This window comes from Bos indicus x Bos taurus, chromosome 3 (assembly GCF_003369695.1).
Source record: "Bos indicus x Bos taurus breed Angus x Brahman F1 hybrid chromosome 3, Bos_hybrid_MaternalHap_v2.0, whole genome shotgun sequence".
NCBI classification, from domain to species: Eukaryota; Metazoa; Chordata; class Mammalia; order Artiodactyla; family Bovidae; genus Bos; species Bos indicus x Bos taurus.
The window spans coordinates 22,749,183-22,774,519 of record NC_040078.1 but is presented as its reverse complement, the minus strand read 5'-3'; the positions used below and the strand labels follow the sequence as shown (position 1 = coordinate 22,774,519).

The 25,337-nt window shown below is 45.7% G+C and overlaps 3 non-coding genes across 3 annotated transcripts; 1 reads left to right on the top strand and 2 right to left on the bottom strand.

Annotated features, from left to right (window-relative positions):
- Positions 1 to 878: 878 nt before the first annotated feature.
- TRNAV-CAC lies at positions 879 to 951 on the bottom strand. Its single transcript has one exon. It is a non-coding gene; the product is annotated as a tRNA-Val (tRNA).
- Positions 952 to 1,533: 582 nt separating this feature from the next.
- TRNAK-CUU lies at positions 1,534 to 1,607 on the bottom strand. The gene has a single exon. It is a non-coding gene; the product is annotated as a tRNA-Lys (tRNA).
- A 15,602-nt stretch (positions 1,608 to 17,209) lies between these two features.
- Positions 17,210 to 17,282, top strand: TRNAV-AAC. The gene has a single exon. It is a non-coding gene; the product is annotated as a tRNA-Val (tRNA).
- Positions 17,283 to 25,337: the final 8,055 nt, after the last annotated feature.

Sequence of the window (25,337 nt, the reverse complement as noted above, 5' to 3'; positions counted from 1 at the left end):
GACCACCAGAGAGCTGTACACAAAAGATGACTTAGAGCCTCCAAATGAAAATTGAGAGTGTAAAAGATGAAACCAGAGGTGCAGAGAACAGGAAATTGCCCAGCAGACCAGAGCTCTGTGCAGCTGTGCAAGGCTCCCAGCCCTTGACCTGCTTGCTCATTGCCCTTCAAATCCCCTTTCCTGGGGGACACTTCTGTTTCTGAGACCAGGTCCCAAAGTATCTACTGAGTCCCTCCTGGTCTAGCTCTAGGGCTGTGTGCTGCCTTGCTGCTCTCTTTGTGAACCTCCATTTTCCCTCGACTCAGGCATTGATTTCGCTTTCAAGGGGTGATGAGCAGATCCGTCTACCTCCAGATCTCTGACCTGGCCTCGGGACCTCTGATGACCGCACGGGTACCAGTTCCTTTCCCTCCGTGACCGTCTCAGTTCGCGGAGCCTTAAATTCTTCATTTCCGTGACTTTGGCTGGAGCCCACGGTGAGACCTGGGTCCGATCTCTTTTCTTCTACCAGGAAAATAAGACTGCTCCTCAAGCGTGCTGAGGTGGAAAAAGCAAGTGAGCTTTACGGGAATGAGCTCCTTGGTTTTCAGTGACAATCTGTGAACATGTGAAAGATCCAGCAGCCCGACAAGGAGCCGGAGGGGTTTCCGGACGTAAAGGTGACCCAAAGTCAGCCTTGTCCTTCCACCCTGGGATGAACTGGGCCTGGACTCTAGAGAGACTCGGAGCAGAGAAAGGAGGGCTGCTTTCTTGTGCTGAGTAGACTTTCAGGTGGTCACCAACTCCTCCTACAGCTACATCAGCTGCCTCACCCCGTGCCTTTCGCGCCTTTTCCTTTTGCCAATGAGAATGCAAATCACAGGGGGAAAAAAGAGACCTATTTCCGCCTGGTTTCGAACCGGGGACCTTTCACATGTGAGGCAAACGTGATAACCACTACACCACGGAAAGGCGACAGTCGCTACCACTGAGCCCTGTATCCAGGAAAACCCAAGGTTCAGCCGCCACTATCCAAGCCACCAACTTTTAACATTCATGCAGAAACCTTGGAGCCCCACGCTCTCTCAGGCACGGAGACGGCGGCTCCCGAGGGCCCTGCTTTAGGGTTCCTCATCTCCCCTGAAGTGAGGCCCCTCGGACCCCCTCAGACTGCCTTCGGGGTCCCGCACCCAACGCAGAGTCCTCAGACCCTCAGCTGCGCACCCGAGAGCAGAGGTCGCCCCCGCCGACTCCCCAGCTCCCGCAAGCCGCAGGTGGCGAGGGGTGGGTCCGAAGCCCAGGAGACCTTGCAGCCCGCAGTGTGGACGCCACCCTTCCCGGGCTGCGGACCTCAATGGCCCTTTTCACGGCGCCGGCCGTCAGCGCTCTGGGCTCTCAGGAATGACCGACGCTTCCAATTCACTCAGAACCATACCCCGCTCCCCGCTGGTCCTTTACACCTGACTCCTGTGCTCTTTCTCTGCAGCACTTCTCCGGTGTCCTCTTGGCAAAAGGGAGAAGACCTCTTTGGTGTTCTCTAAAATTTCAACCCGCCATCCCTGGGTGGGCTCGAACCACCAACCTTTCAGTTAAGAGCCGAACGCGCTAACCGATTGCGCCACAGAGACAATGACACAATCGTCCGCTTGCCTCTGCCTGGAGTAGACACTTCCCTGGTGGTTCAGACGGTAAAGCGTCTGCCCGCAATGCTAGAGACCTGAGCTTGATTCCTGGGTCAGGAAGATCCCCTGGAGAAGGAAATGGCAGTACTCTTGCCTGGAAAATCCCATGGACAGAGGAGCCTGGTAGGCTACCGTCCACAGGGTTGCAAAGACACGTGCAAAGGACACGACTAAGCGACTTTACTTACTTACTCATTCAAAGGATAAGACCTTTATCCTGAGGGAAAGGGTGCCACATCCTTCCCCCTACCCGCCGCAGATGCCAGCGCCCTCAGAGATACCGGGATCCAGGGCTTGGACCCTCGGGGCCTGAACCGAATGAGATCCAAGGACAGCTGAAACCGGTGGGCGCCGATGATGGCTCTTCCTGTATCCTCGCCTACACTCAATGAATGAGAGTTTGCCCACCCTGGCAAAGGCCTCCGGGGCCGAGGTTGTGCTTAGGTTTCCTGTGTCCACTGGGTAGTTTCCACCAGTGCAGAGGTCTGGTGATGGTCGCCCTGTGTCTGCACCCCTGGGACAGGGTTTGGCACTCATCGGGACACTCTAACACTTGGATGGCTACATTGTCGTCTTTAGCCCTTTGTCCCGTGAAGACCCCTGAGGACATATAGAAAAGTTTTCGAAGTGAACAGTTCTTTTGAAAAAGCCTTTATCCCAGCTATTTGATTTACCAGCATCCCATGGGGCGGGCCATGGAAAAGCTTATTGGGCACAGCCTATCGGATGGAGTTTGGGTAGCCCAGCTGGGTAGACTGCATTTTGTGAGGTCCACCTGGAAACGGGAAGGCGTGGGAATTGAAAACCAAGCAGGGAAGGTGGGTTTGGGAGGAGGGCATAGAGACCTCCCAGGAGGCTTGGGAGAGAGGAGCATTGTCTCAGTCCTCATAACAGAGTGGGGAAGGAGGCAAAGGGCTCTCCCCAAAAGGAAAGAAGGAGGCAAGGGAGGTGGGGAAGTAGGGGAGATGAGAGGGGAAAGGGAGGGACATGAGAATCAAAGAATTTGTGCTTCCACCCATCCCTCCTCCCTCTTTTGCCCTCTCTCTCCTACTTGCTCTTCTTCCCATCTCTACAACTGAGACATCCTGACACAACTACATCTGAGAAAAAAGACCCAACTAATCTGTGCTCAGAAGCATAAACCCTTGGTTGTAAGAATGGTTCTGCCCATGTGTGGTCTTAGACGAATAAAGAAATTTCTTGTACCTCTCTTCTTTCTTCTGTAAAGTGAAAGCAATAAGACCATTCTTCTTCATTCCATTGTCAGATGTGCCTGGATTTAGAAACTATTGTATCAAGAACGTTATAGGCAGTGAAATAATATTGTTGTCATTATTCTCTGAATCTTTTGACAACCCCTACCCTTATTTATTTCATGTTAAATTAGCTTGTTGCTTCTAGAAATTTCAGTAAACAGAATCAAGACACTGGCTGCTGTGACTGTTCTTTTTCACCAGTTCTCTGATTGCAGGTCTGGAACCAACATATGGGCTGGAGGAAATGGGAAGAACACACATCTCTACCCAACACAATCTGACCTCACCTGATTCCCTCCTTGCCCCTTGTCAGAGCACGGTTTTCCGGGCATCCTGGCTATTCTGTGATCTCTCAACATATTTTCCATGGATATCTTTTCTTCCTATATCAGCCACAGACCATTTCTGATCCTTGCACTTATAAACTTTGACTGACCTTCAGGTTCTCTTGGAAGAGCTCTTTGTGTTGTTTGTTACCACTCAACTTCTTCATTATACAAAAAAGTTTCATCTTCTCACCCCGGAACTATGAACTTCCTCCTCATAAAAGAACTTCCCCTTTGCCTCCTTCTTCCTTGAGTCAACCTCTGTCCAGTCTCTGGGAACAAAATAAGTCTTCAGGCAACACTGGGCTTCTTTCTGACTCTGTTTTTTGGCCATTAAAACAGATGCTACTTTTTCTGTTCTGTGTATTGGATAAGGGAAGAAATGACACTGGGTAAAAACGAAGAAGGAAAGACAATTACTCTGGGCCATAATGTGGATTTATACCTATTATTCATGTAAATATTTAGTGTAAAGGTATTTTGTGTACATAATACTGTCTACACTGTAAGACAGCTTAGATACACACCTTCTATTATCCAGCAATCAGTGCTCTTGGGTACCTTGATTTTGTGTGCTTTTTAAAAAATTGTGAAGTTTCTGGATCTTGATACGTTAATTGGAATGAAATTGACTTGACCAATCTAGTACATCATGAGAAACGCTGGGCTGGAAGAAGCACAAGCTGGAATCAAGATTGCTGGGAGAAATATCAATAACCTCAGATATGCAGATGACACCACCCTTATGACAGAAAGTGAAGAGGAACTAAAAAGCCTCTTGATGAAAGTGAAAGAGGAGAGTGAAAAAGTTGGCTTAAAACTCAACATTCAGAAAACGAAGATCATAGCATCCAGTCCCACCACTTCATGGGAAATAGATGGGGAAACAGTGGAAACAGTGGCAGACTTTTATTTTTGGGGGCTCCAAAATCCCTGCAGATGGTGACTGCAGCCATGAAATTAAAAGACACTTACTCCTTGGAAGGAAAGTTATGACCAACCTAGATAGCATATTCAAAAGCAGAGACATTACTTTGCCAATAAAGGTCCATCTAGTCAAGGCTATGCTTTTTCCAGTGGTCATGTATGGATGTGAGCATTGGACTGTGAAGAAAGCTGAGCGCTGAAGAATTGATGCTTTTGCACTGTGGTGTTGGAGAAGACTCTTGAGTGTCCCTTGGACTGCAAGGAGATCCAACCAGTCCATTCTGAAGGAGATCAGTCCTGGGTGTTCATTGGAAGGACTGACACTGAAGCTGAAACTCCAATACTTTGGCCACCGAAGTTGTGGTTGGGCGAAGAGTTGACTCATTGGGAAAGACTCTGATGCTGGGAGGGATTGGGGGCAAGAGGAGAAGGGGACGACAGAGGATGAGATGTCTGGATGGCATCACCGACTTGATGGACATGAGTTTGAGTAAGCTCCAGGAGTTGGTGTTGGACAGGGAGGCCTGGCGTGCTGCGATTCATGGGGTCACAAAGAGTCGGACACGACTGAGTGACTGAACTGAACTGAATCTGACAAAAAATGTGTGACTGCCTAAATGTCAGAGCCCTGCCTTGTGGCCCCTGTGGCATGTAGTTGATTTGAGTCACCCCAGGTGAGTTTGGCCTGGTTTGTCTGAGTGTTTTGTTCATTTTTACTTATCTTGTAAATCTAACAAATATACACTTGCAAAAAAAAAAAAAAAAAACAGAAAGACTACCCTCCCATCAGAAGTGTGAAGAATAGAATTTTCCAGCTCCACTCTCACTGGACTGCTGACACACTTCAGGTCGGGTGCCTAGAAGAACTGCCTTGGGATTACCAGCCAGACGGATGGAGCCTAAAGAAGCCCTTATCCATTTCTGGTAACAAAGAGCAGGTATCTTTCAAAGGGGTTCCATGGTGTAACGGTGAGCACTCTGAATTCTGAATCCCATGATCTGAAAACTGGGTGGGACCTTTCTGGTTAATTAGAACTAGGACACTTTTTACTCCCCTAATAGGACCTGCCTTCCAGCTCCCATGTCCCCAAGCAGCGTGGTTCACATGGGCCCATCAGACAAGTGTGGGAACGACCCAGGACATCCTTGCTGGACCCAGGCAGCTCTGCACATCCCTGGCCATCGGAGGCCCAGCCCCTGCACTCCTCTCTATCCCTCTCCCAGGGGAGCAGCAACCTAGCCAGTGCCGTCCCCCTGTCGGGTTACCTAGGGTCTTGGGGGCAAAAGGGAGAGGCTGCGCCCCCTGAGTCCTGCCCTGCGAGGGGGCTTCATATTGCATGTCTTGTAGTCACTGACCAGACAGGATGGCAGCTTTCCAGTACAGGGTTCCAGACCTGACTGGGAAGAACTATGTTTTATTCAGGTTCTCTATTATTCTGAATATTAATTGACCCTATCCCAGTTTATTATGATTTTATTTAGAGTTTCTTGCTCCTAAGTCTCTGCTGGGCATGCAAAACTGCTGTTTGGCCAATATTTGAACCTTGACTCGGAAATCTCATCTGTTGGTCCCAGCTCAGCCCAAAAAGGGAGCGTGAGTTGCAGATTTTGGCATCTGAGGAAACTCCAGGTCCCTGACCCACGGCCGCCGGGCCAGGCTGCTCCAGGGCCAAAGGGGAGAGGAGCCACTGGGAGTCCAGAGCCAGACTGAGTCCTTCATCCTGCAGTTACTGTTCCACCGAGAAGACTTCCTATGATGGTGAGCAGAGCAAAACAATTGTGTCCTCTACTGCTTGGGAGAAAAATATGGATGAGGCCCGTGATGGACTTGAATAGCTAATTAAAGTGTTCCCTTCCAGGTGCAAAGGAGCACTTCTCAGATTCTTATATTTTGGAACCTTCAGTGGTTAAAGAAGGACTCGCTGACAGAGTTGTCTTTGTTTGTTAAGTCGCTCAGTCATGTCTGACTCTTTTCGGCCGCATGTACTGCAACACACCAGGCTTCCCTGTCCATCACCATCTCCCGGAGCTTGCTCAAACTCATGTCCATTGAATTGGTGATGCCATCCAACCATCTCATCCTCTGTCATCCCCTTCTCCTCCTGCCTTCAATCTTTCCCAGCATCAGGGTCTTTTCCAATGAGTCAGTTCTTCTCATCAGGTAGCTAAAGTATTGGAGCTTCAGTCTCAGCATCAGTCCTTCCAAAGAATATTCAGGACTGATTTCCTTTAGGATTGACTGATTTGATCACCTTGCTGTCCAGGGAACTCTCAAGAACCTTCTCCAACACCACAGTTCAAAAGCATCAATTCTTTGGTGCTTAGCCTTCTTTATAGTCCAACTCTCATATCCATAGATAACTACTGGAAAAACCATAGCTTTGACTAGATGGACATTTGTTGGCAAAGTAATATTTATGCTTTTAAATATGCAGTCTAGATTGGTCATAGCTTTTCTTTCAAGGAGCAAGAGTCTTTTGATTTGATGGCTGCTGTCACCATATGCAGGTCATTCATTTTTTAAATGTAAAAATGTTAAATACATATAAAGAAGAAAATAAGCCATCATCCATAGTCCCACCTCCTGGAATGAACTACTGTTATCATCTTTACATATGTTCCTTCAAATCTATTTTTAAATTTCCAAGTTTTAGCAAAAAGTCCGTGGGTGCATGCTAAGTCACTTCAGGCCTATCTGACACTTTTGGACCATATGGACTATAGTCCACTAGGCTCCTCCGTCCATGGGATTCTCCAGGCAAGACTATTGGAGTGAAATATTCCAGGGGATCTTGCTGCCCCCGGGATCGATCCCAGATTTCCAGTGTCTTTTGCATTGGCAGATGGGTTCTTTACCATTAGCATTACCTGGGAAGCCCCTAAAGTATATATGTTTATTCTATAAAATTCAAATAATGCAGAAAATACAAAAATGTGAAATTTTGAAACATCTTAAATTCAAAAGTAACTTCTGTTAATGTAGGTAAATGTTGATGGAGTCATTTAGGCATATCAACAGAGAGAAGAATATATACAAATAAACTTTTATATTTGAGCTCTTATAGGTTCTATTCCTATTTTAAAGTATTCCCATTTAATAGTGTATAAATTCAATGGAAAAATACAAAAAGAAACTGTTAAACTTTCAACCTGTTTACCTTAAGAGAGATACATTTCTTTTGTGTGTGTGTGTGTGTTTGTAATAAAGTTTTGTTAAAGTATAAAGGAGATAGAGAAAGCTTCTGACATAGACATCAGAAGCGGGTAGAAAGAGTACCTGCTTGCTAGTGTTAGCAATGGAGTTATATACTCTCCAGTGAATCCAAAGAATGTCTGGAGGTTGTAAAGATCTCACCAGACCTACTCCCATAATTTACATCTTAAGATAACAGAATTAGCCAGAAGGTTTAATCCAGAGAATTCTTGTAAAGACCAGACCTATTTTAAAAAGTATTTTAGTATTTAAAGTATTTTAACGTATTCCCATTTAATAGTGCATAAATTCAATGGAAAAACACAAAAATAAAGAAACTGTTGAACTTTCAACTTGTTTACCTTAAGAGAGATACACTTTTAAAATAACTAATGCTAATAATAATAAAAACAATGATTATAATTTAATCAAGCAATTAAAATTTGGAATAATTTTTCTCATTACTTTTAAAAAATATAATTCCTTAAGATATAATTTTAAAATAATGCAATGTATCCATTTCAAGTTTGATGACTTTTGACAACTGAACATACCCATGGAAACACTACCCAGTTCAAGAACATCTCCAGGACTCCAAAATATCCCCTTGAGCCCCTTTGCCATCAATACCCCTGCCACTCCCTGTCCCAGGGGCTCAGTGATCTAGTTCTTGTCACTATCGATTAGTTTGCCTCATCGAGTAATTCACATAAGTGGGCCCACAGAGTATGTACTCTTTTCATCATTCAGGGTGATGTTTTAATCCATATTGTTGCCATCTATCACAAATTTGTTTCATTTTATTGAAGAGTATCATTCCTCTGAATGAATATATCACAACTATATCTATTAACCCCATGATGGACATTTGAATGGTTTTCAATTTGGGAACTATTATGAACAAAGCTACTATAAGCAAATCCCTTCTGTGGGCATATATTTTATAAATTTCATGTAAAATTTGTTATTCTTTAATATGAATTTATTTTGCAAATGGATGTTACATTAATAAAGAAAAAATATTGAAATGTTTAAAAAATTAACTCAAATGTTATGAAAGAATGAAGTACCAGCTTATCTTTGATTGTTTCCTACTGGAACATACTTAATATTAGCCACATGCTGTGCCAGCTGCAGTACTTGGTCATCTCATTTAATCTACACAACAGCTTTATGAAGTACTTATTATTTCTTTCACAAGACGCTTGCAAAATTGACCTAGCAAACTGGAGTTGACCCAAGGTCAAATGGAAAGTAAGTGGTGGCGTCAGGACTAAAAAGAGGCCCCCCAGATGTTGGGCTCATTACATTTGGGCTAAATGTTCTCTGCCGTTCTTAGTTTCCTGTCTTCCTTTTGCCCCTGATCTGTGTGCTTGAGGCTGACGCTGGCAACCAGCATTTCCAGGTCTTTCTTGCCCACAGAATCCAATAGGTGCAGCCAAACAAATGAGATCAAAAGGGAGAGAGGAGGAAAGTGAATGATAAAGGTTACCTGCCATATCAGCAAATAAAGGCTGATCTAGCCACCAGCCACTACCAACCTTAATGAAGTGAAGTGGCTCAGTTGTGTCTGACTCTTTGCGACCCCATGAACAGTAGCCTACCAGGCTCTACTGTCCATGGGATTTTCCAGACAAGAATACTGGAGTGGGCTGCCATTTCTTTCTCCAGGGGATCTTCCCAACCCAGGGATCGAATCTGGGTCTCCTGCATTGCAGACAGACGCTTTGCCGTTTGAGCCACCAGGGAAGCCCTTAATAAGTATGTTAAAAAGAAATCTGCTTTTGGAGAGGGTATGGCAACTCACTGCAGTTGCCTTACCTTTTCTTGCCTGGAAAATCCCATGAAGAGATTTGTGGGCTACAGTCCATGACATCACACAAGAGTTGGATATGACTGAACATGCACGACTGAATACAGACTGTGGGATCTTAGTTCCACAAACTCTGTCCCACAGCTGTGAAAGCACCAAGTTCTAACCACTAGACTGCCAACAAATTACTGTCACATCTTAAGATGTCAGTTCAGTTCAGTTCAGTCGCTCAGTCATGTCTGACTCTTTGCAACCTCATGAATCGCAGCACGCCAGGCCTCCCTGTCCATCACCAACTCCCGGAGTTCACTCAGACTCATGTCCATCGAGTCAGTGATGCCATCCAGCCATCTCATCCTCTGTCGTCCCCTTCTCCTCCTGCCCCCAATCCCTCCCAGCATCAGAGTCTTTCCCAATGAGTCAACTCTTCGAATGAGGTAGCCAAAGTACTGGAGTTTCAGCTTTAGCATCATTCCTTCCAAAGAAATCCCAGGGCTGATCTCCTTTAGAAAGGACTGGTTGGATCTCCTTGCAGTCCAAGGGACTCTCAAGAGTCTTCTCCAACACCACAGTTCAAAAGCATCAATTCTTCAGCGCTCAGCTTTCTTCACAGTCCAATGCTCACATCCATACATGACCAATGGAAAAAGCATAGCCTTGACTAGATGGACCTTTGTTGGCAAAGTAATGTCTCTGCTTTTGAATATGCTATCTAGATTGGTCATAACTTTTCTTCCAAGGAGTATGCGTCTTTTAATTTCATGGCTGCAGTCACCATCTGCAGGGATTTTGGAGCCCCAAAAAATAAAGTCTGCCACTGTTTCCACTGTTTCCCCATCTATTTCCCGTGAAGTGATGGGACCAGATGTCATGATCTTTGTTTTCTGAATGTTGAGCTTTAAGCCAACTTTTTCACTCTCCACTTTCACTTTCATCAAGAGGCTTTTTAGTTCCTCTTCACTTTCTGCCATAAGGGTGGTGTCATCTGCATATCTGAGGTTGTTGATATTTCTCCCGGCAATCTTGATTCCAATTACCTGGGTGTAAACTTTGTCGAAGCACTTCATTATATGTGTACTTGAAAGATGCAAGAGACTGGATCGTAAATATTCTCATCACAAAAAAGAAATGAGAATTATGTGATGGCATGGAGGTGCTAGTTAATGCTCTGGTGGGAATCATTTTGCGATATATATCTGTATCCAATCAACATGCTGCACACCCTAAACTCACACAGTGTTGTATGTCAATTATATTTCAATAAAGCTGGAGAAAAAATTAATTAAAAAAAGAAAGAAACCTGCCTGTTACATCTTTGGAATCCATCAAAAGCCAAGGGGGACACGCTCCAGTGCTGCAAGTTCAAGTGCAATGCAGCTGGGGAGGAAGAAGGACTGCTTACTCACTGGTCACCTGCCCAAGGTTGTCTGCTTTGGCTCCAGAAACTGGTGGGAACTAGACTGGCCTTCAGCAGCGCCAGGAGGACTGGGTCCCTGCAGGCTCCCACTTCATCCTCATGAGGTGTTTCGATGAGGAAATCACCAAGGATTTATTCTTTTCCCCTAATCTATTACCACTTCTCACTGTGTCTCTTCAAGACCATTGTTGGATGCTGAGTGGACACGGCTTGAAGGAGATGCTGCCCTTCTCCTACTGGTCTCTTCTGGCCTGGACGTTACTGCCCGCAGGATCAGAACCAGGGGGCCAGGAGGGCACCGGCTGCCTGAGAACCAAAAGTCACCGCGTGCACCCAAGTGCGCCGCTCACCTGCGCCTTGCCTGCTCCGGGCAATTTGAATTTATGCCCCCTCCAGAGCTTCTCCACAGGCTCCACGCGAAGTGTGGGGCTCTAGACCTGGTGACAGGGGCTGCCTGAGGCGGCCTGGCCCTGCCCCTGCCCCTGGAGGACAGGCCGGAGAGAGGCCAATATTGACCAGTCTGGCCAAGAGAAGTCTCAACTGTGGCCCAGCTCACACACTGGAGGTTAAAATTCTCAAACCCTCAACTTTTAGTGGAGCTAGATCTCGAGTTGAATCCATCTCCATGCCTTTATGAGGAAATCAGACCAAGAAAAAGATTATGTGTATAAAAATGCGCAACTAATCAAAGAAAAACAGGATTTTCTGACAAGTTGGCAGTGTGGTATGAAGGACTGGTGTTAAAGAGAAGTGTGTTTGGTCTGAGTAAACAGAGCATCAGATAAGATGGGAAAACACCCTTGTCACAGGGGTGGAAGGGGAAAGACCCAGAATTTTGCTTGGAGCCCTGGGGCCTTCCCTGATAGCGTTATCCATTGAGGCCATCCACTTTCCTGAATCCGCCATCCTTAGTGATATTTCGGAACCCAGGTCTCAGTTGGGGGCCTCCTCATCCCCCTCCTTTTTTCTTTCTGAAGACAGAATCCCAAAGGTTTCAGCACTATGATGTTTGCTTTTCACCTATCAAGCTACCTAGAGCACCTGGGCTTCACTAATTGAACAAGTAACTGACCAGAAGCAGCTCACTGACTTGCCTGAACTTCAAGCTTAGAAGAAGAGTGGAGGGCGAGGAGAGCAGATTGTATGGCTCCTGAGTGAATTCAAAGGTCTGATCATTTCTGAGAGCCGAGGCTACCGACTCCCTGTGTGATGAACAGGGCAACCCAGGTGCGGGTCCACAGCACTGGAGGATCAGGGTCTACATTGTTGCACAACAGGCTCCCTCGGGTTCAAACAAAGATAACCCCACTTTCCCCACTCCTGTAGCTTCCCGGAGCTGAGGCATCTGCCGGGCCAACTGCTGCTCTCAGGGGCATAGCAGTGGGACTGGAGACTCTGTGGTGGGTGTGGGATCTGGAAGCCAGACTCTGGGTGCTCAAGGATCCTGGTTTCAGGAGGAAGGGAGAAGCCCTAGAGCAGGGGCTGCAGTCTCCTTGTCTGACTTATCACTGGTGGTTCCAGGTTCATTCTTCAGTTTGAAAGACTGGTGACCAGGAGAATGTGGGCAGGACCAGAGGTTTACATGGACATAGCATCAAGCCAAACATAGGCCTTGTTTCCATACTGCAGTGGTTATCACGTTCACCTCACATGTGAAAGGTCCTGGCCGGAAACAGAGTTTCCCTTTTCCTGAGATTTACATTCCCATTCAAGAAATACAAAGCAGGGTGGAAGTTGTGGGGCATTTTCCTTTGCCCCAGAAACAGGGGGACAGAAAAAGAAAGGCAAAACGGTTGTCTGAGGAGGACTTACCAGTAGCTGAGAAAAGAAGAGAAGCTAAAGGCAAAAGAGAAAAGGAAAGATATATCCATCTGAATGCAGAGTTCCAAAGAATAGCAAGGAGAGATATGAAAGCCTTCCTCGGTGATCAATGCAAAGAAATAGAGCAAAACAATAGAATGGGAAACACTAGAGATCTCTTCAAGAAAATTAGAGATACCAAGGGAACATTTCATGCAAAGAAATGGTATGGACCTAACAGAAGCAGAAGATATTTTTAAAAGGTGGCAAGAATACACAGAAGAACTGTACAAAAAAGATCTTCATGACACAGATAACCACAATGGTGTGATCACTCACCTAGAGCCAGACATTCTAGAGTCCGAGGTCATGTGGGCCTTGGGAAGCATCACTACAAACAAAGCTAGTGGAGATAATGGAATTCCAGCTGAGCTATTTCAAATCTTAAAAGATGATGCTGTTAAAGTGCTGCACTCATATGTCAGTAAATTTGGAAAACTCAGCAGTGGCCACAGGGCTGGAAAAGGTCAGTTTGCATTCCAATCCTGAAGAAAGGCAATACCAAAGAATGTTGAAACTACTAAACTATTGCTTATCTCATATTTAGCAAAGTAATACTCAAAATTCTCCAAGTTAGGCTTCAACAATATGTGAACCAAGAACGTCCAGATGTTCAAGCTGGATTCAGAAAAGGCAGAGGAACCAGAGATCATATTGCCAACATCTTTTGGATCATAGAAAAAGCAAGAGAATTCCAGAAAAACATCTACTTCTGCTTTATTGACTATGCCAAAGCCTTTGTTGTGTGGATCACAACAAACTGTGGAAAATTCTTCAAGAGATGGGAGTACCAGACCACCTTACCCATCTCCTGAGAAATCTGTATGCAGGTCAAAAAGCAGCAGTTAGAACATGACATGAAACAATGGACTGGTTCCAAATTGGAAAATGAGTATGTCAAGGCTGTATATTGTAACCCTGCTTATTTAACTTTTATGCAAAGTACATCATGTGAAATGCCAGGCTAAATAAAGCACAGGCTGGAATCAAGATTTCTGGAAGAAATATCAATAACTTCAGATATGCAGGTGACACCACCTTTATGGTAGAAAGTGAAGAGGAAGTAAAGAGCTTCTTGACGAAATTAAAAGAGGAGAGTGGAAAAGCTGGCTTAATACTCAACATTCAAAGAACAAAGATCATGGCATCTAGTCCCATCACTTCATGGCAAATAGATGGCGAAACAATGAAAACAGTGACAGACTTTATTTTCTTGGGCTCCAAAATCACTGTAGATGGTGACTGCAGCCATTAAATTAAAAGACACTTGCTCCTTGGAAGAAAAGCTATGACCAGCCTAGATAGCATGTTAAAAAGCAGAGATGTTACTTTGCCAACAAAGGTCCATCTAACCAAAGCTATGGTTTTTCCAATAATAATGTGTGGATGTGAGAGTTGGACTATAAAGAAAACTGAGCACCAAAGAATTAATTGATGCTTTTAACTGTGGTGTTGGAGACAACTCTTGAGAGTCCCTTGGACATCCAGAAGATCAAAGCAGTCAAACGTAGAGGAGGATATCAGTCCTGAATATTCATTGGAAGAACTGATGCTGAAGTTGAAGCTCCAATACTTTGGCCACCTGATGTGAAGAACTGACTCTTTGGAAAAGACCCTGATGCTGGGAAAGCTTGAGAGCAGAAGGATAAGGAGACGACAGAGGATGAGATGGTTGGAAGGCATTACCAATTCCGTGGACATGAGTTTGAGAAAACTCAGGAACTGGAGATGGACAGGGAAGCCTGGAGTGCTGCAGTCCATGGGGTTGCAAAGAGTCAGACAGGACTGAGCAACTGAACTGAAGAAATTTGGGAGGAGTTCCTTACCACCTGAAAGCCCAATGGGCCTACAACCAGCCCTCCTCCTTTCTCTGCTCTGAGTCACCTTGCAGAACAAGCCACAGTCTGAATCCAACGAGGGCACAGGACAAGGCTGACTGCAGGATACTTTTATCTCCTGATATCCCCTCACCTTTTCATCTGGGCCCTACATCGTCTTTAATGGTGACATCTATTATCTCTCTGAAAACCAAGAAGTTCATCCCTTGTGAAGAAACTTAGCTTTCCATCAGCCTGGCCCACCTGTGGGACAAACAGATTTGAGGTCAGAGAACAAAAGAGAACAAATTCAACTCTCCCCCAGGGCTCAAGCCAGAGACCCAAAGGTGAAGACGGTCAGGCTCTACAGATTCAGCTGGTCGCGGAGGAAAAACAGTTGGTCCTCCTGCCATTATCAGGGGAGGCCCCGGAGTCAGGATAGAGCTCAGGGAGTAGATTGACACGCTCTTCACCGGCTGAGAACCAAGTGGCCCCTGCTTCACAAGAAAATAGGTTCGGGAAGAGAGCTTGACCTCTCACCACACCTGGATTGCAGGTCTTCCCCCACGACCTGCGGCACTTACTTTGATCGGCCTAGGATGAGGCTGAACCTCTGATCGAGATGAAAGGCAGCCGGTGTTGCGATTTGTCTTGGGCTGCGTCTCTCTTTCGGGCATTTCTTCGGGGGCAGGGGATGGATCCCTCCCTTCAGCGCGCTCCAATCGCCGGCTCTGGATCCCCGCCCCTTCCCCTGGTGCTGCAGGGCGCTGTGTGTCTGTGGTCCCTCGGGCGCCCGCTGTGCGTCCATCCTGACCGAGAGAGGACCACCGCACCCTCGTCAGGTCCAAGCAGGAAGGCAGCACGCCGGACGCGACAGAAAGACGACGAACCCGTTTCCTCTGTCTGGACGTGGGAGGTGAAAACTAGGACCTGTGGGGGAGGAAAGCAAGGGGAAATCTCATGAAACTGAAAGGTTGTTGTTGAATCATGCAAAGACACCGGGATTCTTGGCCCCCAGAGGAGAAGAATTCAATCCAGAGCCAGAGACGAGGCTTGATCGCTCAGAGCTTTTGTGTAATAAAGTTTTATTAAAGTGTAAAGGAGATAGAGAAAGCTTCTGACATAGGCATCAGAAGGGGGCAGAAGAGTACTCCCCTGCTAGTCTTCGGCTGGATGTTATATAGTCACTAGCAAGCAGTCTGTTAATGAAAGAAAGGAATGTCTTAAAATTCAGAATGGCACCAGGCCCCTCACCCATAAGATGCATTTTGGGATAATCTTGGCACCAAATGGTTTATCCTGGGCCATAAAATGATTAACTTGAATCTTGAAGAAGGGCAGACCACCATACAAATAGTTTCGTTTACATAGATTAGGGGAACAATATCTGAGTATAACAAACTGGTTTGTCAAGTAGGTTCTGAGCCAAGAGGCAGAACCGACTTGAAGAGAGTTTGGGGGTAAATGCATAGTACATTAGCATAGCTTAAGACAAACATTTCCATAAGAAAAAGGCACTGCTTAACTTCAGGTGAAACCAGGTGTCATGGCAACACAGTATTTTAAGAGAAACCTGCTTTTAAATTTGTATAGAGAAGGAAAAAATATCGCTAGTTTGTTTCCTCCTGCCGCTTAAGAGAGAGAAAAATGTCTGACACTTGCAGGCTATTTCCTCCGTTTGGAGACCCCTGGCCTTCCTGCCTGTTACCCTCTCAAAACGTCCTGATCTAAAGCCATTTTCAAGTCCGCCTCTTTGGGGACTCAGACCTCCAGACGCACTCGGAATCCACGCGGAATCAGCCGGAGCCCCGCGGCCCTGGGGGCCGGTGTGCACCCTGGGTTCGCCTTCCTGGGGTTTAAGCCCCTGAACCTCAGACGGGAAGGAAACGCAGTGACCGCCGCCCTAAGAAAAGGAGAAAAGCCACTGCTGGAAAAAACGGCACATGCATCCCTAAACTTGAGAATATTTATTTCTAAAGGAAACCAGAGACAGACAAACACACAGACAACATTGCATTAAAGTCTTTCAGCGAAAAGAAATTCTGCCTGCTTTGAGGTGAACAAGAAAACTCTTCAAGACACCTGCTTTCTGAGAAAACCGCCTTTACCTCTCTGTTAAAATTCACTCTCCATGAAATGTTGAACTGGAAAATTATAAAAGGCAAACAAAAGACGTTTCAGACATTGTAAAACGTAAAGCAAAGCTGTCCTTCAAGAAGAATCCCAAGTTTGATGAGAAAGGAATGAAGACCGTCAGATCTGCGTGGACCGCGCCTGGCTCCTCCGCGGCTTTATGCGGGGTCAGGTCGGCAAACGAATTAAACAAATGACCTGAGCCTCAGCCTTTGCTGCACTTCCTGCTAAACGTGAAAATGTGATGCAAGTCTTGCATTATCTCAGTGGTTCCTGAGGAACCCCTGCCCCCACCCCCGCCCAGTACCCCACGGCACCATAGAAGTGCTGTGATGGGGCTGTGAGAGAGCGCGGGGTCAGGCGCATCGGAGCAGAGGGGAGGGCAGGTCAGAGGAGAGGGCATGTCATTCATTTCACGAGTGGAATTTAAAGCATCGAGCTCCCTGCCCGCTGGCGCCATAAAGAGGGACTGTAAAGCGCGCATTCGCAGCCTGAAAGGGCTGTGTCCACCTTGCAGGACGTCGGGCGGCCTGGGGATCAGACTCACCTAACTCCCCTGGCTGCTAGGGCTCCTGAAAACTGAGGACTCAGCGGAGGCGACCTCTGAGCTTGGGCGCAAAGCTGGCACACAGGGACCTCGCTCCTGGAGAGGCGTGGAACCCTAAATCAGCCTCTTTCAGGAACTGCAGATCCTTACTTGACGGATTGCCTGTGTTTCCAGAGTCCTCTTCCTTTGAAAATTTGAAGGGCAGGTGTGTTCCAATATGCAATTCTTCTGTACGTCTCTGCGCACTATTAACCGCGTGGTTTCCGTAGTGTAGTGGTTATCACGTTCGCCTAACACGCGAAAGGTCCCCGGTTCGAAACCGGGCGGAAACAACTCCACTTTCCCGCAAACTTTTAGATTCATATTTTAAACATAAAATGAAGGCCTGCCGCGTGGAGTGAGACTTGGAACTTCAGCTTCACCGTCAGTCCTTCCAGTGAATATTCAGTGTTGATTTCCTTTCCTGACTGGTTTGAACTTTCCTTGACCTGCATACAGGTTTTTCAGGAGGCAGGTAAGGTCGTCTGCTATTCCCATCTCTTGAAGAATTTTCCACAATTTGTTGTGATCCAAACAAAGGCTTTAGCGGAGTCAATGAAACAGAAATAGATGTCTTTCTGGAATTCTCTTGCTTTTTCTATGATTCAATGAATGAAAAACGGAGGAAAAGAATAGAACAAAATTATTCGGAAAAATATATGGAAAAAGTTAAATAGAGACTACTACTAACAGTGGAAGAAACTTCATTGGTAAAAGGAGTTTACAGGATGATGATGATGATGAGCCTACTCTTTCATGAATTCTAGGATTCCCAGTCAACCTGTTTTCCTGCAGAGATCCTCTCTGAGGATCAGGTACTATCTGGTCGTACGTCCTTCTGTGTGTGTGTGTATACAAGACACAGTGGAGTAGGGTAGTAGTGGAGCTTGGGAGAGGATGCCCAGACTGGAAGCAATCATACATCATTTACATTCTAAAAGAGAGAAACAAGTCCCTGGGTGGGCTCGAACCACCAGCCTTTCGGTTAACAGCCGAGAGTGCTAACCGATTGTGCCACACAGACCTGAGACAAGTTATTCCTCCCTCCCACCGAAAGCAGCATCTTTGGGACCTAGGCAGAGCCACCTGTGTTTCACAGCATGCAGTTTCCGCCTAAAATTGTGTCCCTAGCACGGCGTTTCTCCAGACAACTGGAGAGATGCAGTCCACTCAGCCTGTTCGTTCCCGTCGGGAAGCCGAGATGTTCCTAGGGCAGAAGGTCACCTGAGCGCCCCCGCCGCGCATTGCGCCCAAGAGACGCCCCGAGCTTGAGCCGAGGGGCCCGAAGGAAGCTGCTGGCTCTTGGTGTTTGCTATCCCTTCATCCGACCATTTGTGCTTCTGGGCAGCGGTTTAGTGCGTGTGGTCCGTGTGGCTGCAGCTGGCAAGAGATCAGTTTGTCGTGATCCACACAGTTAAAGGCTTTACCTGTCTTTGGACTTAGGGAAAAGAAAGGTGTGAGGCCGGCGAAAACATCCGAGGAAGGACAAGACCAGGAGAGAACAGAGAATGAGCCAGAAGAAAGAAAGGGACTGGAAGGGAGAGGGGCGGGCTGGTACCGCGGTGGGAGCCGTGGCTGGGTTGGGGGCATCGCAGCGCCTCACTCAGGAGCCATGCCCACCCTTTACTGGGGTGTCCAGGAATCCGGTTCACCCCAAATTGCAAAGCTGCTGGCCTGGCATTTGTTCTGGCATTTTCCTTTGCCAGTTCCATGAGGAAGTGCGAGGTGGGTGGTGTGGGTTAGCAGGTGAATGCAAGACCTATGGGCTACCTTGGGGATGACTGGTGGGAAAGGAAACACACAAATTCACTTTCCCCTTTGCAGGCTGGTCTTCAGGGTCTGGGTGGGAAACTGGAAAATCTGAGTGCCGATATCAATACTAGTTTTGAGATAAGGAGATCAATAGCCAAGCAGTCAGTGAAAGTGGTTATGTTGGTGGGGTAGTGGGAATGGGAACCTGACTGGGGCCAGTGGAGTACTCTTTGGGGTATATGTAACTTGGTATCATTCACATGTGTGTTTGTGTGTATACAAACATATATACATAGTAAGGAGCACTGCTTATATTTTAACTTTAAATTTTTACATAGTCATAAATAAATATATATCTTATCTAAAATTCTGGGTTTTGTGTCATGTGTAAGAAGGTTTTCCACTTAAAACCTTAATTTTTTTAATTGGGGGATTTTTGAGGTAAGGAATTGGACTACTGTTCTTTTGATGAGCTGAGCAGATGAACTGGTAAACTGGCAGATCCCACTAGCCCAGGAGGCTACCACTGCCACTGTAAGGTATCAGGAACTTAAAGCCACACCCAGACTTTATGCAGTGCAGTGCCCAAATGCAAGACCTTACACTCAGTGGTGACATGCAAAGTGCCATGTGCTGAGGCATGGTCTACAAGTTTTACATGGGTGTACTCACTTTATTCTTTCAACAGGCTTCTATCATATCATCATCCTCATTTCACATATGAGAAACCTCAGATATGGAAGGTTAAGTAACTTGTCTAGTCACTCAATCAGTGAGTGGGAATCTGAAACCAGCATTTTGAACTGGAAGCCTGCCTGGCTCCACAGGATATGGTGCCCATCAAAGAGGAACACAAATAGTAAAAATGTTTGGCAAGAAATTTAAGACTGTATATGTCTTTCACAAAACACCAAGGAGGAGTCACGTAACATGAATAAAATTGTCTGCAATATTCTCATGAACCACTTGCCTCCCAAACACCTTTCTTATTCCAAGAGCTGCTCCCCTTGAATCCCCAACTTAAACACACCTTCCGCAAGAACTAGATTTTCCCTCCCTTTGATCCTTTCCTCTCACCTTTCTAATACCTCTTCCATAGCTCTTCTGTTCTTTCACTTCCAGGTCATTCATTTTTTAAATTACAAATATTAAATATATCTAAAGAAGGAAATAAGCAGTCATCCATAGTCCCACCTCCTGGAAGGGACCACTGTTATCATCTTTGCATGTTTTCCTCCAAATCTGTTTTTAAATTATTCTAAGCTGTAGCAAAAGGTGCATGGGTTCATGCTAAGTCATTTCAGTCCCGTCTGACTCTTTTGGACCCCAGTGACTGTAGCCTGCCAGGCTCCTCTGACCGTGAGAGGATTCCAGGCCAGAATATGGAGTGGGTAGCCATGCCCTCCTCCAGGGAATCTTCCTGAACCAGGGATAGACCCCACATCTCTTGTGTCTCTTGCATTGGCAGGTGGGTTCTTTACCATTAGTATCACCTGGGAAGCCCCTAAAGTATGTAGGTTTATTTTTAAAATTTCAAATAATGCACAAAATACAAATATGTAAAATTTTGAAACATCTTAAATTCAAAAGTAACTTCTGTTAATGTAGGTAAATGCTGCTGGAGTCATTTAGTTATATCAACAGAGAAAATAATATATATAAATATGCTTTTATATGATTGAGCTCTTATAGGTTCTATTCCTATTTTCAAGTATTTCAATTTAATAGTGCATAAATTTAATGAAAAAATACAAAAATGAAAAAACTGTTGAACTTTCAGTCAAATTGTTTACCTTAAGAGATATACATTTCTAAAAGAACCCTCTAATGCTAATAATAATTATAATTGAATTAAGTTATTAAAATTTGGAATGATTCTTCTCATTACTTTTTAAAAATCAAATTTTTAAGACTTAATTTAAAAATACAGTCTATCCATTTCAAGATTGATGACTTTTGACAACTGAACATGCCTATGTAAACATTACCATGTTCAAGAACATCTCCAGCACTCCAAAATAGCCTCTTGAGCCCCTTTGCCGACAATCTCCCTGCCACGCCCAGTCCCAGGTGCTCAATGATCTAGTTCTTTTCACTAGGGATTAGTTTGCCTCATCGAGTAATTTGCATAAGTGGATCCACAGAGTATATACTCTTCATCATTCAGGGTGACGTTTTAATCCGTATTGTTGCCATGTATCAGGAATTTGTTTCATTTTATTGAAGAGTAGTATTCCTTTGAGTGAATATATCACCATTATATCTATTCACTTCGTGATGGACATTTGAATGGTTTTCAATTTGGAAACCATTATGAACAAAGCTGATATTAGCAGGTTCCTTTTGTGGGTATATGGTTTATAAATTCCATTTAAAACTTTTTATAAATTCACAAATTTATTTTGTGAATGTGAATTCATTCACAAATTATGAATAAATTCATAAAGACAAAATTTATTGAAATGTTTAAAAAATGTATTCAAATATTACAAAAGACTGATCTGTGTGCTTGAGGCTGACCCTAGCAACCAGCATTTCCAGGTCTTTTGCTCATGGACTCCAATGGGTGCAGCCAAACAAATGAGATCAGAAGGGAGAGGGGAGGAATGTGAATGAAAAAGGTTGCCTGCCATATCAGCAAACAAAGCATGCTGTGCCATCTAGCCACCAGCCACTACCAACTTTAATAAGTGCATTAAGAATAAACCTATCTGTTGTTGGAGTAGGAAATGGCAATCCACTGCAGTGTTCTTACCTGGAAAATTCGATGAAGAGAAGAGAGTGGTGGGCTACAGTTCATGGAGTAGCACAGAGTTGGATATGACTGAGCATGCATGACTGAACACAGACTGTGGTATCTTAAGTCCACAAACCCTGGCCCACAGCTGTGAAAGCACCAAGTTCCAACCACTAGACTGCCAGGGATTTCTTATCACATCTTAAGATATCAGTTGCTGCTGCTGCTAAGTCACTTCAGTCGTGTCCTACTCTGTGTGACCCCATAGACGGCAGTCCACCAGGCACCCCCGTCCCTGGGATTCTCCAGGCAAGAACACTGGAGTGGGTTGCCATTTCCTTCTCCAATGCATGAAAGTGAAAAGTGAAAGGGAAGACACTCAGTCATGTCCGACTCTTTGCTACCCCATGGGCTGCAGCCTACCAGGCTCCTGCATCCATGGGATTTTCCAGGCAAGAGTACTGGAGTGGGTTGCCATTTCCTTCTCCAAAGATATCAGTTACCTGGGTGTAAACTTTGTTGAAGCACTTCATTATATGTTTATTTGAAAGATGCAAGAGACTGGATTGTAAATATTCTCATCACAAAAAAGAAATGAGAATTATGTGATGGGATGGAGGTGCTAGTTAATGCTCTGGTGGGAATCATTTTGCCATATATAACTGTATCCAATCAACGTGCTGCACACCCTAAACTCACACAGTGTCATATGTCAATTATATCTCAATAAAGCTGGAGAAAAAATTTATGAAAAAAGAAAGAAACCTATCTCTTGTATCTTTGGAACCCATCAAAAGCCTAGGGAGACACATTCCAGTGCCTCGAGTTCAAGTGCTACCCAGCTGGGGAAGAAGAAGGCCTGCTTACTCACTGGCCGCCTAGCCAAGAATGTCTGCTTTGGCTCCAGCTGCTGAGGACAACTCCACCCGCCTTCACCGGTGCCAGGAGGGCCTGGTCCCTGCCTATATTCACTTCATCCTCAGGAGTGGTTTAGATGAGGAAATCACCGAGGATTCCTTCTTTTCCCCTAGTCTATTCCCACTCTTTCACTGTGTGTCTTCAAGACCACTGTTGGATGCAGAAAGTACAGGACTTAAAGGAGATGCTGCCCTTGTCCTACTGGTCTCTTCTTGCCTGGACGTTGCTGACCCGGGGTTCAGAACCAGAGCGGCCGGGAGGCCACTGGCTGCCTGAGAACCTCTGTCGCCAGGTGCATCCAAGTGCATTGTGCACCTGTGCCTCTCCAGCTCCCTGCAATTTGAATCTGCTGCCCCCGAGCTTCTCAGGTGGCAAGAGAAGAGTAAAGCAGTCCTCTTTGACCTGCAGTTATCTCCAGGGCTGGGAGGATCTGTGAGTTTATCAGCTCATCTGATCAGATCAATGAAAGAGCAATAATGGTCCAACTCCTTCCTTCCGGAATGCTGAACTTTTTCAAAAAAAATCATGGTTTTACAGTGGAAAACACTCCCCTACACATGACAATAGACCCAGAATTTTTAAAGACTGATACTTATGACTACACACAAATTTAAATCCAAAATACAAGCAATGAACTTTTGAAAATATCCTGTATGTAATACAATGTTACACACGCCCCCAAACAGTAGTTTCCTGATCCCTTCCCATGTTCCTTTTTTCCAGGGATAACCATTTTCACTGACTGTTTGGCTGTAAATCTCCTTATCTCTAAGCAAATATTGACACTCCGATTTTCCGGAGCCCGACGCTGCAGACCAGCCTGCAAAGCTGAAAGTGGAGTGTCTGTGTAATTCCTGCCCTCCAGTCATCTCCAAGGCAGCCTCCACCTGCAGATCTACATAACCCACTTCACCACTCCACACGGAACCCGCAAAGGGAACTTTGTCAGAACAAATGCCAGGCCAGCAGCTTTGCGATTGGGGTGAATCGGGTCCCGGGACACCTCAGTAAAGGGTGGGAGCTGCTCGCAGTGAAGCGCTGTGGTCGCCCCAATCCAGCGACCGCCCCACCGCAGTACCTGCCCGCTCCTCCCTCTTCCAGTCCCTTTCTGCTTCTGGCTCATCCTCTGTTCTCTCCTGATCTTGGCCCTTCCTCGGATGTTTTTGCCGGCCTCATACCTTTCCTTGTAACCTCTGAAAATTTCAAGTTATAAAGATAAGAGAGATGCTTCTCAGCACCGCGAAAGGAAAACTAACTAGCTATTCTGGTCCATCACGGGCCTCATCCGTACTTTTCTCCCAAGCAGTAAAGGACACAAATGTTTCCATCCGCTCACGTCGTGACAAATCATCTCGGCGGAGCAGAGTCGCGGCAGAACGAAGGGAACCCAGCCCTCGGCTCCGGACTCCCAGCGGCTCGTCTCCCCTTCTGCCCCGGAGCAGCCTGGCCGGGCAGCCCTGGGTCAGGGACCTGGGTCTCAGACGCCGAAATCTGCGACCTCTTTCGGTCTGAGCTTGGGACCAAAGGAGGAGATTTCCAGGAGTGAAGGTTAGAATCTTGACCAAAGAGCGGCTTTGCGTGTCCAATGGTGACTTAAGAGCAAGAAACTCTGAATAAAATCATAATAAACTGGGACAGGGCCAATAAAAAGTCGGAAGAATAGAGAACTTGAATAAAACACAGTTCTTCTCATTCAGGTCTGGAACCCTCGACCCTAAAGCTGTCGAGATTTCCGGCTGATTATCAACATCGCAGCCCCTCCACGTCACCATTTAGTCACAGGGACAACTTTTCTAATTAAACAGAAAGGTTCCACGAGATTTGAACTCGGATCGCTGGATCCAGGGTCCTCACCTTACACCATGGAGCCTATTTGGCAGTTCCTGTCTCTCCACTGCCAGGGAAAGGGTATCTGTTTCTTCAGCCTCCATATGTCCCATTGACTTGAACACAGTTGACCCTCACCCCTTTTGCTTTCTTTCAGCTCCTTTTCTTTGATAGGCTCAGTTCACTCTCACCTCAGAAAATGAGGTAAAGTCCACCATTCTTCTGGTTAAGCAGAATGTCCCATCTTGAGGTAAAATTTCTGCAAATAAGAGTGCTATTTGCCTTTTCCTTGCCTTCACCTTTTCTCATTGCTCCAAGAGGGCAGATGGTTGTCAGGGCAGGAGGCAGGATTTCCTGGGTCCCTTAGTTTTCCCATAGTACAGATTACCCTCCAAAGCCACTGCCACCACCTCTTATCTGTAACATGTAAAGTGTGTCGGCAGTGAAGTGGGAATGGAGGTAGGAGAACTCGCCTTTTCTTCATACATTTCTGATTTGGGAGGGGTAAGGTTTTCTCACAAGTGTATATTTGTTAGATTTACAATATAAGTAAAAATAGCCATTTACATCAAACACTCAGACAAACCAGCTATACTCACCTAGAAGTGAAGTGAACCTCGCTCAGCCTAGTCTGACTTTGTGACCCCATGGAGTGGAGCATGCTAGGTTCTTCTGTCCAAGAGATTCTCCAGGCAAGAATACTGGAGTGGGCGGCCATTCCCTTCTCCAGGGGATCTTCCCAACCCAGGGATTTAACCTGGGTCTCTTGCATTGCAGGCAGATTCTTTACCTGCTGAGCCACTAGGGAAGACCCAAAGTCACCTGGGGTGACTCAAAATCAACCACATGTTGAGGAGGACATGAGGCACAGCTCTGACACTTAGGCAGTCACAGACTCTTTGGTCAGGTCGGTCAAGTCAGTTTCTCTTCCATTTCTTAACATATCAAATCTAGAAATTGCAGTTTTAAAAAAGGCGTACAAATATCAAGGTACACAAGAGAACTGTTTGCTGAATCATAGAGGATGCACATCCAAGTTGTCTTACAGTACAGACGGTACTTATGTACCCAAAATACCACCACATTAAATATTTGCATGTATAATAGGTATAAA